Here is a 13,932-nt window from a genome sequence, read left to right on the forward strand (position 1 = left end):
CTGAACTAGAAGGCAAGATAAATAATTATGTCGTTTCTGCATTTAGGGGAAAAGGAGATTTTAAAAGCACCTGTTGTAACTAGTTATGTGTGTGAGTGATAGAGTGCCTACCTAGCATGTGCAAAATCCTGGATTAAATCCCCAGTACTGCAAAAACAAAATGTTGGTTCACACTATTAAGTACTGCATGGAGGTCAAGGAGTGTAAGGCCTAGAAGGCAGTCAAAATCACTTTTAGTCTTAGAAGGTGAAATTTATTTACCTTTGGAGTGAAAAGCAATCAGTTTAAGTTTAATTATAAGAAATTGGAAACTTTCTTAAAATGCTTTACTTCTTATAATACTTTTAATTGAATTAGTAGTAAAATTTGGAGCCTGGACTTATCCTTTGATTTTCTTCCCTTTTTCAATTCATATGTTTTGCTAATTGAAAATTCTAATATTGAGTAACATGTGACATTTGTCAGCTCAGAGATCCTGTTGCAAACCTCGGATGTCTTATGTATCTGTGATTCTTCTCAGTGGAACTTAAGTGCAATAGACATGTTGCCATGAAGTGAAAAATGTGCTAATGTTCACCTGGAAAAGCTGTCTTTTAATGCAGTACATTCTCTTGTTCATACTGATTCTTCTCATTTTTCTTGCATACTTTATATCTCATCTCTTCATATTAAAAAAAAAATTGTCACTTGATTTGACTATCACTTGAGAACAACAAACTAGGAACTTTGAGACTAACTTGTTTAATTGCTAGGAGGGCTATATAGTTAAGTAAAACAGTCCTCATGGGCTGGGGATGTGGCTCAAGTGGTAGCGCGCTCGCCTGGCATGCGTGCGGCCCGGGTTCAATCCTCAGCACCACATACCAACAAAGATGTTGTGTCCGCCGAGAACTAAAAAAAAAATAAATATTAAAAATTCTCTCTCTCTCTCTCTCTCTCTCTCTCTCCCCTCTCTCACTCTCTCTTAAAAAAACAGTCCTCATTTAATGGACCTCATTTAATGCTATGTCAGTAGTCTAGGTTTCTTTTGTTGAAATTTTAATCAGGACAAGTTTATTTACATATATTTCCTATAATTCTGCCAGTCTTATCTCTAAGCTTTACATGAAATAGAACAAGTATTGCCTTTGAAAAAAGTAAATACATCCACCCTTTTTGGTCTGGTGTCCAGCAACCTCTGTGCTACTCTTGATTTTGAAGTGTATCTCCTTCCTTTTCTTGCAGAAATACTCAGCAATAAGGCTTGCACAGGGCTTTGTGTGTGACAAGTCTGCCTGTGGCTCTCCTATTTCATTTCTGCACATCACCTGCAGGTTACAGTCTGTGAAAGTAGGGTTCTCTGAGACTCCTACATAAGAACTGTGCCTGTTATTGTTTATTGGGTGCTGTGAGACTTATAACACTTATTTTCTCACAGCTTTAATGTTCTTGCTTGTGAGATTGGAGTGACAGTAGCCATTTCAAAGGACTGCTGGAAAAATAAGAGAGAGAATGCATGTGCAGGCCACTGCCTGTCTCCTGGCACAGGGTGAACACTCCAGAAATGTGCCCTATTCAAGATTACTAAGCACAGCACTGGGGCTCTTCCTGTATCCCAGGGCTTGTCAGCCAGGTTCCTAATCTAGTCTGCAGCACTTTCCAGCCACACCCAGACATATGCCATTGTGAAATGCCCACCCTTGCATCTAGGTGGGTGTGGTGTGGTGCTTGCTCCTTGCCCTTCTATCAAACATCTTCCAGTCTTGGTGCAGGCCATATTCCTCCAGGGTATATTCTCTGTCCTTACCACCCCAGGTAAAATGAGGTCCTCTTTGCCCTTAATCCCCAGGCTTCCTGTGGGTCAGTGCTGCAGGAATTGTCCTAGTAAATTTTAGTCCTTTCTTGGGTTGTGGCTCCTTTGTTCACATTCTGATAACCACATACATTTTAAACTATTCAAATTAATTATTTTTTAAAAAAACTTCTAAGTGCCAGATATTTCATACATGTAGGCATACATGACATGACACCAAGTTAAACAATTATGAACATTTTAAAGAATTATAGTTTTTCCCACAGCCTGATGTTCTTCCAGCCCATTTTTCTTTCTCTGTTTGGAGCTGCTCCTTCTCATCCATGTTTTGTATATTCTAGCACATATTCTCATTCCTGATATTCTACACAATGGAATGTCATTTGGCTATGTTTAAATGTATGCAAATATTTCTGTTCTTGGAGTGGTCACTCTCAAATATTTAGCACAAATAATTGACTTTACAGAGTCTAACATTAACAAACATATCCTGAACTGAACCTACATCCTTTTCGTGGCGCCGTACCTCTGTAATCCCAGTGACTGAGAAGGCTGAGCTAGGTTCAGAGCCAACATGAACAGCATAGTGAGGCCATATCACAAAATAAAAATAATAATGTAACAATAAGTCACAAGGGGGACTCATCCGTTCTCTTTCATATGGTAGCCTTTTGTTTTGTTTTTGTACCAGAGATTCAACACGCTGGAGCCTATCCACAGAGCGAGTACCCAGACCAAGCGGGCTGCAGTATCGTCGTCGCAGGTCCACAGGGGTTGCAGCCAGCGCGGGAGACCGCGAAATTGCAGGCAGGCGGGCCTGGTGAGTTTGAAAATAGCCTTGCACCAGGGGGCGGGTCCAGCGCTAAGCCACTTCTCTCTGCTAATCCTCCTCAGGCAGGCGAGGAGGCTTCACCAGAAGGCAGGTGTGTGGGCAGGCGATCTTTCTTTTCAGCCTAAGGTGAGAGCAGCTACCAGTGCAGGTGGCATGGGCTGAGCTAAGCATTTTCCCCGACTTCTCTAGGCCATTTCTGAGGCCCAGGCCGCTGAACCTCAACCCGTGTCACTGCCTGGCTGAGATCTTTCCCACCAAGTGGCAGCTGCTGGGTCCCTGCCCACGTGGGCACTCAGGACCCCAGCTCCTGGTGTTCCAGCTGTACCTGTTCCAGGACAAGGTATGTGGGAATGGGCATGGGCATGGACACAGGTACTGGGGGGGGGTGGGCACAAGCCTGGAGTGCCTCCTTGGTGGGCTTAGGTGTGCACAGACCAGGGTCCTTACCAGAGTGGCCTAGGGTGGGTGCAGGCTGGGCGGATTCTGAGTTCACGCTTGTGGGCAGAGAACCGGCATCTTGAACTTTATGAGCATGAATTTCTGGGTCACTGACTTTGTCCCGAACCACTGTAGGCTTTTGGTAATTGTCAAAGCAGCACTTTGGTAAGTACAGAAAATTTCACAAAATAAATAAAAAGCACTGCTTTTCAATGTGAAATTGATAAACTCTTCTATTAAAGGTGAAGAGAAATGAAAACTGTAAGCCATGGATATTATATTCTCAGAGTAAAACACATATGAGTCATATCATTATGTAGAAATTGTAAACATGCTCTAAATTTAATGCCAAATATTTTGCTTGAATAGAATGTTGGAATTCCTATGTGGATTGTTATTGTTGGATGTTGCATAATATCACTGGCATACAATGTGGAGGCCAATTAATCTCGTGTGTAAGTACACACAGATATTTATGGTTCTTTTGAAGCCAGGCTGTGCAAGATGAATCAGAACTTGGCCAGCTGTGTGGTATGTAAGGGGGAAGGATGCTCGGTGAATCTCTTCTCCACGGAAATCTCAAACTGAAAAATATTTCCTTACTAGTTCCTATTTTGTGATCCATGCCATGAACTCAAATAGAGGCATTCAGATGGTTGTGATAGATTGTCAGCTATGTTTGCAGCAAGAAAGGTTGCCATTCTGTTCTAATATGTTAATAAAATAGATTTACTGCTGCTGTGTTCATATAGAAAACACTGGTGGATTATAAATTTTTGGTGATGAAGATAAACATAACAAAAATAATCAAAATGAAGTAACTAGTTATATGACTTTCCATCATGCTAGGGGACAGTCAACAACTTGGGAAGCATGAGGAAAATGGGATTCTGTTCCCTGGGAATAGGTGACATTCAATGCCTCTGAATGAGCATCAAGAAGGGAAAATTCATCAAGGTTATCTCCTTAACTTAGCCAGATTTGGGAACTAAGTTTCAGCATCAAATAAATAATAAAAAGTGGGTGAAGTACTGAACGCCTGTAATCCCAGACTCTCTGGAGGCTGAAACAAGTTCCAGGCCAACCCCAGCAACTTAATGTGACCCTGTCTCAACATAAAATAAATGGGGATGTGGTTCAAACAAACAAAAAACAACAATATAAATAATACATTGGGCTAGACATGAGGAATAACTCATCCAGTCCCCTAGGCATTGAAAGGGATAAAAGTTCAAATCAACCAAAACAGTTTGTAGCTTTCATGATAGTAGGAAATTGGAGAGAATGATTTTTTTTCGTCAGCAGAAGGCATGATTTTGAGGATCCTGCATTAGAATTCACTTGCTATAAATCATTATTCTAAGAGAAGAGGAGGGATAACTAATCCAAATCAAATAAGGTGTTCTGGAAAAGATGGTCCTAATATTGAAAAAGGACAACATAGCACAATGTGATGATATATAGATACAAGGCAATTCTGGCAAATAAAACAATGTGAATAAAAGGCACAAAAGCATAAAATGAGACAAAGAGTGACAGAAATTATAGGCAGTTGATTGTTGCAGTACAGAGATTAAGATAGGCAGTGTTAAAAGATGAAACTGAAAGGTATTGAGAATTATGCATAAAGAATTAACATAACTTTTGGCCATTAGGAGATTCCTGGTATTGCCAGAAGAGGAAAATTAAAGACAAACTGGCAGGATTATGAATGAACCCTCTTCATGAATACAGTTGGTTCTATGACTTATATTATGTGTGTGTATGTGTGTATAATCTAAATGTACAACTTTCCATAAGATAAGAGTAGAAAAATGTCTAATAGCATTTAAAAAAGACAGTTTCATGGAGAAACCTACCAAGTATTTAAGAAACAGATAATTCCAGTAATTTTTAAGTTTTTAAAGAGTATTTAAAAAGAAGTAAAACATCCATTTTTTTTCCAAAACAGATATTACAATGATTATAAATCCTGCCAGGATTGGATTATAAAAATCAGATCATGCGTGCGACCCGGGTTCGATCCTCAGCACCACATACAAACGAAGATGTTGTGTCCACTGAAAACTAAAAAATAAATAAATAAATATTTGGGTTGGGGATGTGGCTCAAGCGGTAGCGCGCTCGCCTGGCATGCGTGCGGCCCGGGTTCGATCCTCAGCACCACATACCAACAAAGATGTTGTGTCTGCTGAAAACTAAAAAAATAAATATTAAAAATTCTCTTTAAAAAAAATCAGATCAGACAATAATATTACATAGTGTGTATGGTAGGTGTGTCCCAAAATGATTTTTGAATGAGTTAAAATATTAACTTCAAGAAGGCTGAAATGAGATAACATAGTTGACTTCAAGCATTTGAAGGGTTTCCACATGGAAGACACTTGTTCTCTTTACTTCATTAGGTAGTATTAGGATCATTAATGGCTGGAGTTGTTCAGATTTAGACAAATACCTCATGAAGCACTGAACTTTCCTTGTTTCTTTTTGTAGCACTAGGGATGGAACCCAGGACCTTGAGCATGCTAGGCACGTAATCTATTACAGAGCTATATGCCCAGCCCCTTCTTGCTCTATAATAATTTAAAGCAGAATATGAACATATTGTAGGATGCTATAAAAATATTGTGGAATTGAGTTTTCAAATGACTTTTAGGCTATAATCCTTACGGGATTTTATTATGGTTTGATCTCCATTGTCCTTCAAAAGTGTCATATACTGAAGGCTTGGTCCCAGCTGATGGCACTACTTCCAGGAGGTGGACCATGTAGGATGTAGGGCCTAGTTGAAGGAAGTGAAGTCATTGGGTTTGTGCCCTTGAAGGTTATACTTTTACCCAACTCCAACCCTTCCCTTTCTGTCTCTTTCCTGGCAGCCATGAAGTGAGCAGTTTGGTTCTACTACATTCTCTTTGCCATGATATTCTGTCTTGCCACAAGCCCCAAACAACAGATCCAAGCCATCATGGGCTGAAACCAGGCAGAAACAAATCTTTTCTCCTTTTAAGGTGATTTTTCTCAGAAAATCTGATTAATATAGATTCTAAAGAATCACTTCAGAATTAGAAGAGGGGTGAAAGTAAAGGAATAGAAAAGCTAATCAAATAAATTTTTAATCCCCAATTTTTCATCTGTAATAATAGTTTTGACATTCTGGTATTTCTGCTACAATATAGAATCAATAAAGAGTCTTTCAGGGCTGGGGATGTGGCTCAAGCAGTAGCATGCTGGCCTGGCATGCACAGGGTGCTGGGTTCGATCCTCAGCACCACATACAAATAAAATAAAAATATTGTGTCCACCGTAAACTAAAAAATAAATATTAAATCTCCCTCTCTCTCTCTTAAAAAAATTAAAAAAGAGTCTTTTACATTCAGATTTGATGAGGACAGACATAGCATGTGTGCTTGCTCTCTCTCATGCTCTTTCCTCCACTCTCTCTCTCTCTCTCCCTGTGCACACACAAACTCACACATTGCTTGCTTCAACCTTGGGCAGTAACAGCTGTGTCTCTGCTCCACACCTTCCATGGTGGTGCCACTCCCAACCCCTTAGGGGAGAGAAGGGTGTGACTGCAGGGTGGCACGCCTGTCCCATAAATCCTGTGAGACTCCAGGCCCAGAGGGCAGAGGCAGAAGCAACAGGGCTGGATCAGAGTCCCTGAGCCTTCCCATTGTCCAAGTCCACTCTAGCCTGGAGGATACTGGAGGTTGGCAGCTGCCAGGTGCAAGGGATGTGTCAGAATTGATTTGGGGGAGACTGGAGGGGCCTAGAAGAACACTGCTCAGCCCCAGGAGGAGGTTTCTCTTATTCTGTGTCCTTGCCCTTGTCTGGGACCATTCTCATTGGACTGCATCAGGGCCACAGTGTGCATGCCCTGGAAGGAAAGGGAGGGCAGGCCAGAAAAGCATCCCAGATGTGAGAGAGTGGCAAATGGGTTAAAATCCTAGTGCAGGCTATCAAAGGCTCAGGGTCCTTCATTTCTTTGTGCTCTAGGATTTAGTGCTGTCCCTGCCAAGTACCCAGGTTGTGCCAGTAGGGCAGAGAATTGCCACAACCACCTCCAACAGAGCATTCTTGGGTTTCCATGCCTGTGGGGATCCTCTACTTCCGGTGACTATGGCAGCAGATGAGATTTGGGGGGGAAATAGTGCCTTAAACTAAGTCAAACTGCAAATGTGTTCCATTTTAAGGAAATGGGAAGGAAGAAGCAGGGCTGTTGCCAGAGGCCTCTGCACTGGAGCCATGTGAAAGAGCAGGGGCAGCATCCATCTGGGTTCACAGGTGCAGGGTAAGGGTCTATGCAGATACTTTGTGTCCTAGGGGAGGTGGCAGGAGTATCTTCAGGGCAGCTTGGGGCTGGCTGGATAAACCGAGGCCAGTCTGGGAGGCCAGAAGCCCATCTTCTGGCATCACCCTCCACAGCCTTGTTAGGCAGATATCCTTTTAGAATCCTTGAAGCTGTCTTAGGACAGGACATCTGCTGATGAGGGTTTGTTTGTCCTGATTCTGTGTTGCCCCCTGTGAGTGGCCTCCTGTGCCTGAATGTCAGCTTCCAAACACTGGGGGTCACTGGGCTGTGGGGACTTCCTGGCTGCTGGGCCAGTGACCTGGTTGTAGAGCAGAGGGTATATCACTACCCTGGGATGCTCAGGCCTTCTTTCTGCACATGAAGCCTGCACCAGGAGGGGATCCTACAACCACCTCTATCCCCTACCTCCCACAGAGGGAGCTGCCAGGCCTCCCACAGTCTCCCTGGTTGGGATTCAGGAGTGGGCCACCTGTTAAGTTTTGAGGCTGTGGAGGTAGGCAGCAGGTGTCCTCCATAGTTAGGGACTCTGTTCCATGCTTTCATAAGGAGGGCCTGATTCAGCTCCATGCCCTCTGTGGGCTCCTGGGCCCTCTTTGGGGGTGGATGTTATGCAACAGTAAAAGCCAGTTTCCCAAGTGGAGAAGAGCCAAGATGAGGTTTTGCATTTCTGCTAAAGAGGAGAAGCTGAATACTTCTCCTGGACAGTTGCAGGTGACAGGTCATTGAGTAATATGTATCCCCCTCCATATTTGGGGATAGGCCCTTTGTCCCTAAGGTAATGCTGAGGGGGGTGAAGCTGTCCTAGTGCAGCAGACACAGTCAGGATAACCAATACATCTTATGTTGGACACTATTGGGTGGAGGAGCCATAATTCCAACCTTGGAATGTTCCTGCTTTGGTTTCTGAAACAGTTGTCAAGGCCACTTGGCACACATTGACTCTTATCCTGGATCCTGCAGAAGTTGCTATGTGTAACATGGAGTCACTTTGAGTAACCCATGGTAGCCTGAATCTTGGCTAGTCACCACCTGTGGCAAGTGACAGAACTGCCACCTACATAGAGGGGACAAGTCAAGTCTGGTGTTTCTTTGGCCCTGTACCATGTTGATTTCACACTCTGGGCACAGCCAGGCTGATGGTGTCTGAAGAAGACAGCCAATGAAAGATAGAAAACCAACATTGTGTCTGTCTTTGGACACTGTGTCAATGAGACTCTGGATGTTTGTTTATGTGACACAGTTCTCGTGTGATTGATTTCTTTTCTCCTTTCTTTGTGAGACACCTCAGAACTTGGGCAAAACTGCTGGGCCTTATTAGGACCCCATAAAAATGTTTTGACTGGAAGTCGAGGTTCCCTGATGAGTGATTTCTCTCTCCCATCTCTCTGGGTTGCTGTAGGTCCTTCTCACTCCCCCTACCATGGATCTGCATCTCTTTGACTACACAGAGCCAGGAAACTTCTCTGATATCAGCTGGCCATTCAACAGCAGCCACTGCATCCTGATCGATACAGTGCAGTGCCCAACCATGCCCCACAAAAGCATCCTGCTCTACACACTTTCCTTCATTTACATTTTCATCGTTGTGATTGGCATGATTGCCAACTCTGTGGTGGTCTGGGTGAACATCCAGGCCAAGACCACAGGCTATGACACCCATTGCTACAACTTGAACCTTGCCATCACGGACCTGTGGGTGGTCATCACCATCCCCATCTGGGTGATCAGCCTGGTGCAGGACAACCAGTGGCACATGGGTGAGCTTACCTGCAAGGTCATGCACCTCGTCTTCTCTGTCAACCTCTTTGGCAGCATCCATCTTCTTCCTCACGTGCATGAGCATCAACCACTACCTCTCCGTCACCTACTTCACCAGCACCTCCAGCCACAGGAAGAAGATGGTGTGCCACATCGTGTGTGTTCTGGTGTGGCTGCTGGCCTTGAGCATGTCTCTGCCTGACACCTACTACCTGAAGACCATGGTGCCTGCTTTCAACAATGAGACCTACTGCTGGTCGTTCTTCCCTGAGCACAGCATCAAGGAGTGGCTGATTGGCATGGAGCTTGTCTCTGTTGTCTTGGGCTTCATTGTCCCCTTCTCCATCATCACTGTCTTCTACTTCCTGCTCTCCAGGGCCATCTCAGCCTCTGGTGATCAGGAGAATCAGAGTATCCATAAGATCATCTTTTCCTATGTGGTGGTCTTCCTTGTGTGCTGGCTCCCCTACCATGTGGCAGTGCTGCTGGACATCTTCTCCATCCTGCACAACCTCCCTTTCACCTGCCAGCTGGAGAACATGCTCTTCACAGCACTACATGTCACACAGTGCCTGTCCCTGGTGCACTGCTGTGTCAATCCTGTGCTCTACAGCTTCATCAACCACAAGTACAGGTACAAGCTGATGAAGGCCTTCACCTTCCAGTATTCTGCCCAAACGGGCCTCACCCAGCTCACCAACTCCACCAGAGTGTCAGAGACAGAGTACTTGGTGCTGGAGCAAAACTCCAAATGACCTGCTGTGCAGAGGCCACATCATGGAGCTTGTGAACATGGCTTATGGTCTTCATAAGAGAGCAAGGGAGCTTTGGATCTTGATGCCCAAGTGACATGAAGAGGAGAAGGCGTGACATTGTGCATCTTCCTCTCTGTCCAGTGCTGTCTGTCAAAGTTAGCTTCAGGAAACGCTTGACTGGACATGTATACAATAGAACCTTCTGCTCTTCCTGAAATTTTTATATGTTGAATTGTATTTAAGTCTTCATTTTCTCACTATTGGCATACTGCATAAAAAGTATTGGAAAGTTAAATGTATTTTAAATATTGCATGGGCAGTATAATCCTGACATACTCAGATTGCTGTAGTTTTAAGATTAGTTTGACTTTAGTTTTACTAAGGGTGTCATTTTTAACTAATTTAAAGTTATGTACTTATATGCATGTATATGCATATATATAAATGTACACCATTCTTCACTGAAATGTGTTCTTTACAAAAGTTTTATATCTCTGTGGTGGGTTGTATTTGCACAGAATATGGAACAAAAATGGCTTCATAATGCTGTTTGGGATGTTAATAGTTTTGCAGAGTTACATTTAAAACAAAAGCAGACTGTTACAGGCTACAAAACTATGCATACAATGAATAGAGTTTTCTTAGTCTGTAAGTTATTTCTTTAATAAAGAACTTTGTTTCCTAAAAGTTCATTCCTGAAAGTGTGAAAGTGTGCCCGGCATTGAGGTAGCATTCATGATGTTGCTATGTGGACACACCTGGCACACACAGTCAAGCTGAGCAAGAATAAAGAGAGAACTGCCACAGAGCAAACTGGAGGGTTAGTGTGGGTGAGTGGCATGAAAGGCACAGCATTCAAAGTGCTGAGTGTGTTTTAGAAGCTCTTCAGGTGGTGTTGGGGAGGGAGGTGGTGGGCAGTGAGATGTCTGGAGGCGGAAATGCAGGAAATGTGAGCCTGGATCAGCCAGGGCTCCTCTGCTCCAAGCACCAGTGTGACATCCCCTCACACAATCCCTGCTGAGGGTTGAAGGCAGTGCTGCTTTTACATTCTTAGCAGACCTAAGAAAAAGCTGCACAGGAAATGCATATTTTCTACTTACCAGAGACCAACTAATTACATTTGTCCCCTGTCATCTGCACCAGATATGTCCCAAGATCCCCTGAAACCTGGAAAGTACCTGACTCATTATGTATATTTTATGTATTTACTACGCATTCTCCTAGACATACACATCTACCGTACAGTTTAATTTATAAAGTAGACACAGAGATCAACAATTATGAAAATTAGAATGACTATATTATTTTCTGTAATAAAAGTTATTTAAAACTTAGGAATTATGTATTTCTAGAGTATCCCATTTAGCATTTTTGAGGGCTGCAAGTAACTGAACTGCAGAAAGTGAGCCTGTAACTAAGGGAAGGCTATTGACTGTGCTTGAGGCAGTAACCAAACTCTGGCTTCTGCATTTCCACATGAACCTTCACTGGGAGGACTCCTTGGAGGAGCACTTTCAGAGCCACAGGAGCCACAGACTTCTACAGACCTGGCTTTTAGGTGGGAGCTCAGGGAAGTGTCCTTCCCATCTTAGCACAGGTGAGGCCATCCACAGGTGGGTCTTCTTGAGATCCAGGGCTACTGCCCTTTTGGAATGTCCCTGAACATATGGGCTCACCCAGACTCACAGCCCAGGGGTCCCTGGGGGCTACAGATAGCACCACTTGCAAAGGCTGCACAATCTGAGTTCTGAGGCCAGGTATTGTGGCATGCTGACTCCAATATGCTTGACACATGTCCACAGGTGCACGCATACTGTCATGAATGCTGTAATAAAGCAGATCAATAAGTGAAAATGCAAGAGAAAGGAAAAATAACACAAGGAGTACACAAAGTTGAGGAAAATCATGACATGATAAACACTTATTACCATTAAAATGGGGCCATGTTTGCCCTGAGGCTTCTAGAGGTCAAGTTCAAACAGAAAACTCCCAACCATTGAATTGAGGAGAATGGAGAACAGAAAAGCTGAACTTGAGTGTTCAGGCCCCTCCTACTCAGTGTGGACCCCTCCTAGCCCAGGAGTTCAGGCATATAGATGCATAGTGCTGGGTTCAGGTGGGGTTCCTTATCCATTCACAGAAGTCTCCTGTGCCACCCAACTTTAGTGACTCCTATTGCCCTTGCTCAGTGGGACCATGGACTACTTTCTTACCACTCTGTAGAGCTGGGTGACCACTTGGTTGCTCACACTCACTCTGAGGTGCATATCAGTTAGGAGGTTTGTGGAGAGCAGGCTGTGCTGGCTCCAAGCCATTCCACACTATGCAGAAGAGCACTTCCCAGACCTGAGCTACCCTGTTTTATAAAGCAGCAGATTTCCCTGGGCTACACACTTCTGAGTGCAAGTGATGAGGCAGAATGACTCATGCCTTGACAGACCAAGTGGATAACCACCAGATGCTGGGTATACAAAACTTACTGGAAAGAATTAACCCAACTGGGCACAATGGGGCATAGCTGTAATCCTAGCCTAACACGAAGCTGAGTCAGGAGGATCACTGGTGTCAGGCCAGCCTAGGCAACTTAGTGAGTTCCCATCTCAAAATAAAAAATAAAACTCTGACAGGTAGATCAGTGGAAACATGCTGGGCTATGAGGTTCAATCCCCAGAAGCACACACAAAGAAATAAGAAAGAAGGCAATGACCCAGCTGTGCAGCAGCAGCATAAGGCACAAATGGATACATAAGTGAATCAGGTTAGTAAAAAATTACTCCCTGTGCATTCACTAAATTAAATCAGAGACACATGGACTCCTGGGCACATCAGAACCTCATCCAGGAAACCAGGACCATGAGCTTACCAGACACTGCAGACTCATCACTGGAACACTAGGAGAGGCACCTGGGACTGTGGCAGTGATATTTCCTTCTCCATCTTGTGTTTTAGTAATCTGACTTTTTTCTCATTTTCCCTTCATTAGCATGGACAGAGGTTTATCTATTTTATTTTTCAAAGAACATCTTTTTGTCTTGTCCTTTATTTCACTTGTTTCTTTTGTTTGAATTTCATTGGTTTCAGCTCTGATTTTATTTATTTCCTGTCTTTACTGCTTTTGGTGTTGATTTGTTCTTTTTCTAGGGCTTTGAGATGTAGTGTTAGAGATTTTGACATGTTGTATAAGTGTTCCCATTTAACTCTAAGAATTTTTTTGTATTTCACCCTTGATTTCTTCAACTGTCCATTCACCAATCAATAGTGTATTATTTAGTCTCCATTTGTTAGATATTTTACTTTATCATTGATATCTAATTTCATTCCATTGTGATCTGAGAGAATGCAGAGTATTATCTGATATTTTGTATTTATTAGGACTTCCTTTGTTGTGTAAGATATGGTCTATTCTAGACAATGAGCCTTGCTGTGGAGAAAAAAAGTATATTTGCTCATTGATGGATGAAATATTATATATATCTATATCTATCTATCTATCTATCTATCTATATATATATATATCTATATATGTAATATCTTTCAATTTTAAATTATTGATTGCATTTTTTTAGTTCTATGGTATATTTAATTAGATTTTTTGGGAAAAAGACTCTGCTAAGTGGAAAAAAGATGAGCAACTGAATGGGAAAAATATTTAGAAAGGTCATACCTGACATATGATTTGTATCTGGAATGTATAAATGCATATATAGATGTATACACAATTAAAATTATTGAGGTGTACGCACGCATGTGTGTGTGTGTGTGTGTGTGTGTGTGTGAGTTTATGGATAGAATTTTATTTTCAAAATTAACCTTTAAATTATGTTTAATTGCAGGTGAATATTTATGTTGTTTGAAACTTTTTGATTGCTTTGTGGTCCTGGTAGTTGTACATGGGGACTTGCGTGTTCTTAGCAAGAACAACAGCACTTACATCACATCCCAAGCCTTTTCATGTTTGGAGACAGGATGTGTATATATTCCCTGGCTACATGGAAAATGACATCAGCCTGCCTCAGCATCCCAAAGATCTGCAAATACAGATGTG

General features: G+C 42.8%; 1 pseudogene across 1 annotated transcript; it reads left to right on the forward strand.

The window, feature by feature from the left end:
- The first annotated feature begins 2,584 nt into the window (after positions 1 to 2,584).
- LOC308634858 (atypical chemokine receptor 3-like) lies at positions 2,585 to 9,887 on the forward strand (annotated as a pseudogene). Its single transcript has 3 exons — positions 2,585 to 2,612; positions 2,814 to 2,964; positions 8,774 to 9,887. The product of its transcript is annotated as an atypical chemokine receptor 3-like (transcript).
- The last annotated feature ends 4,045 nt before the right edge of the window (positions 9,888 to 13,932 follow it).

The sequence above is a fragment of the Spermophilus citellus genome, assembly GCF_964194105.1.
Source record: "Spermophilus citellus genome assembly, chromosome: 16".
Taxonomy (NCBI): Eukaryota; Metazoa; Chordata; class Mammalia; order Rodentia; family Sciuridae; genus Spermophilus; species Spermophilus citellus.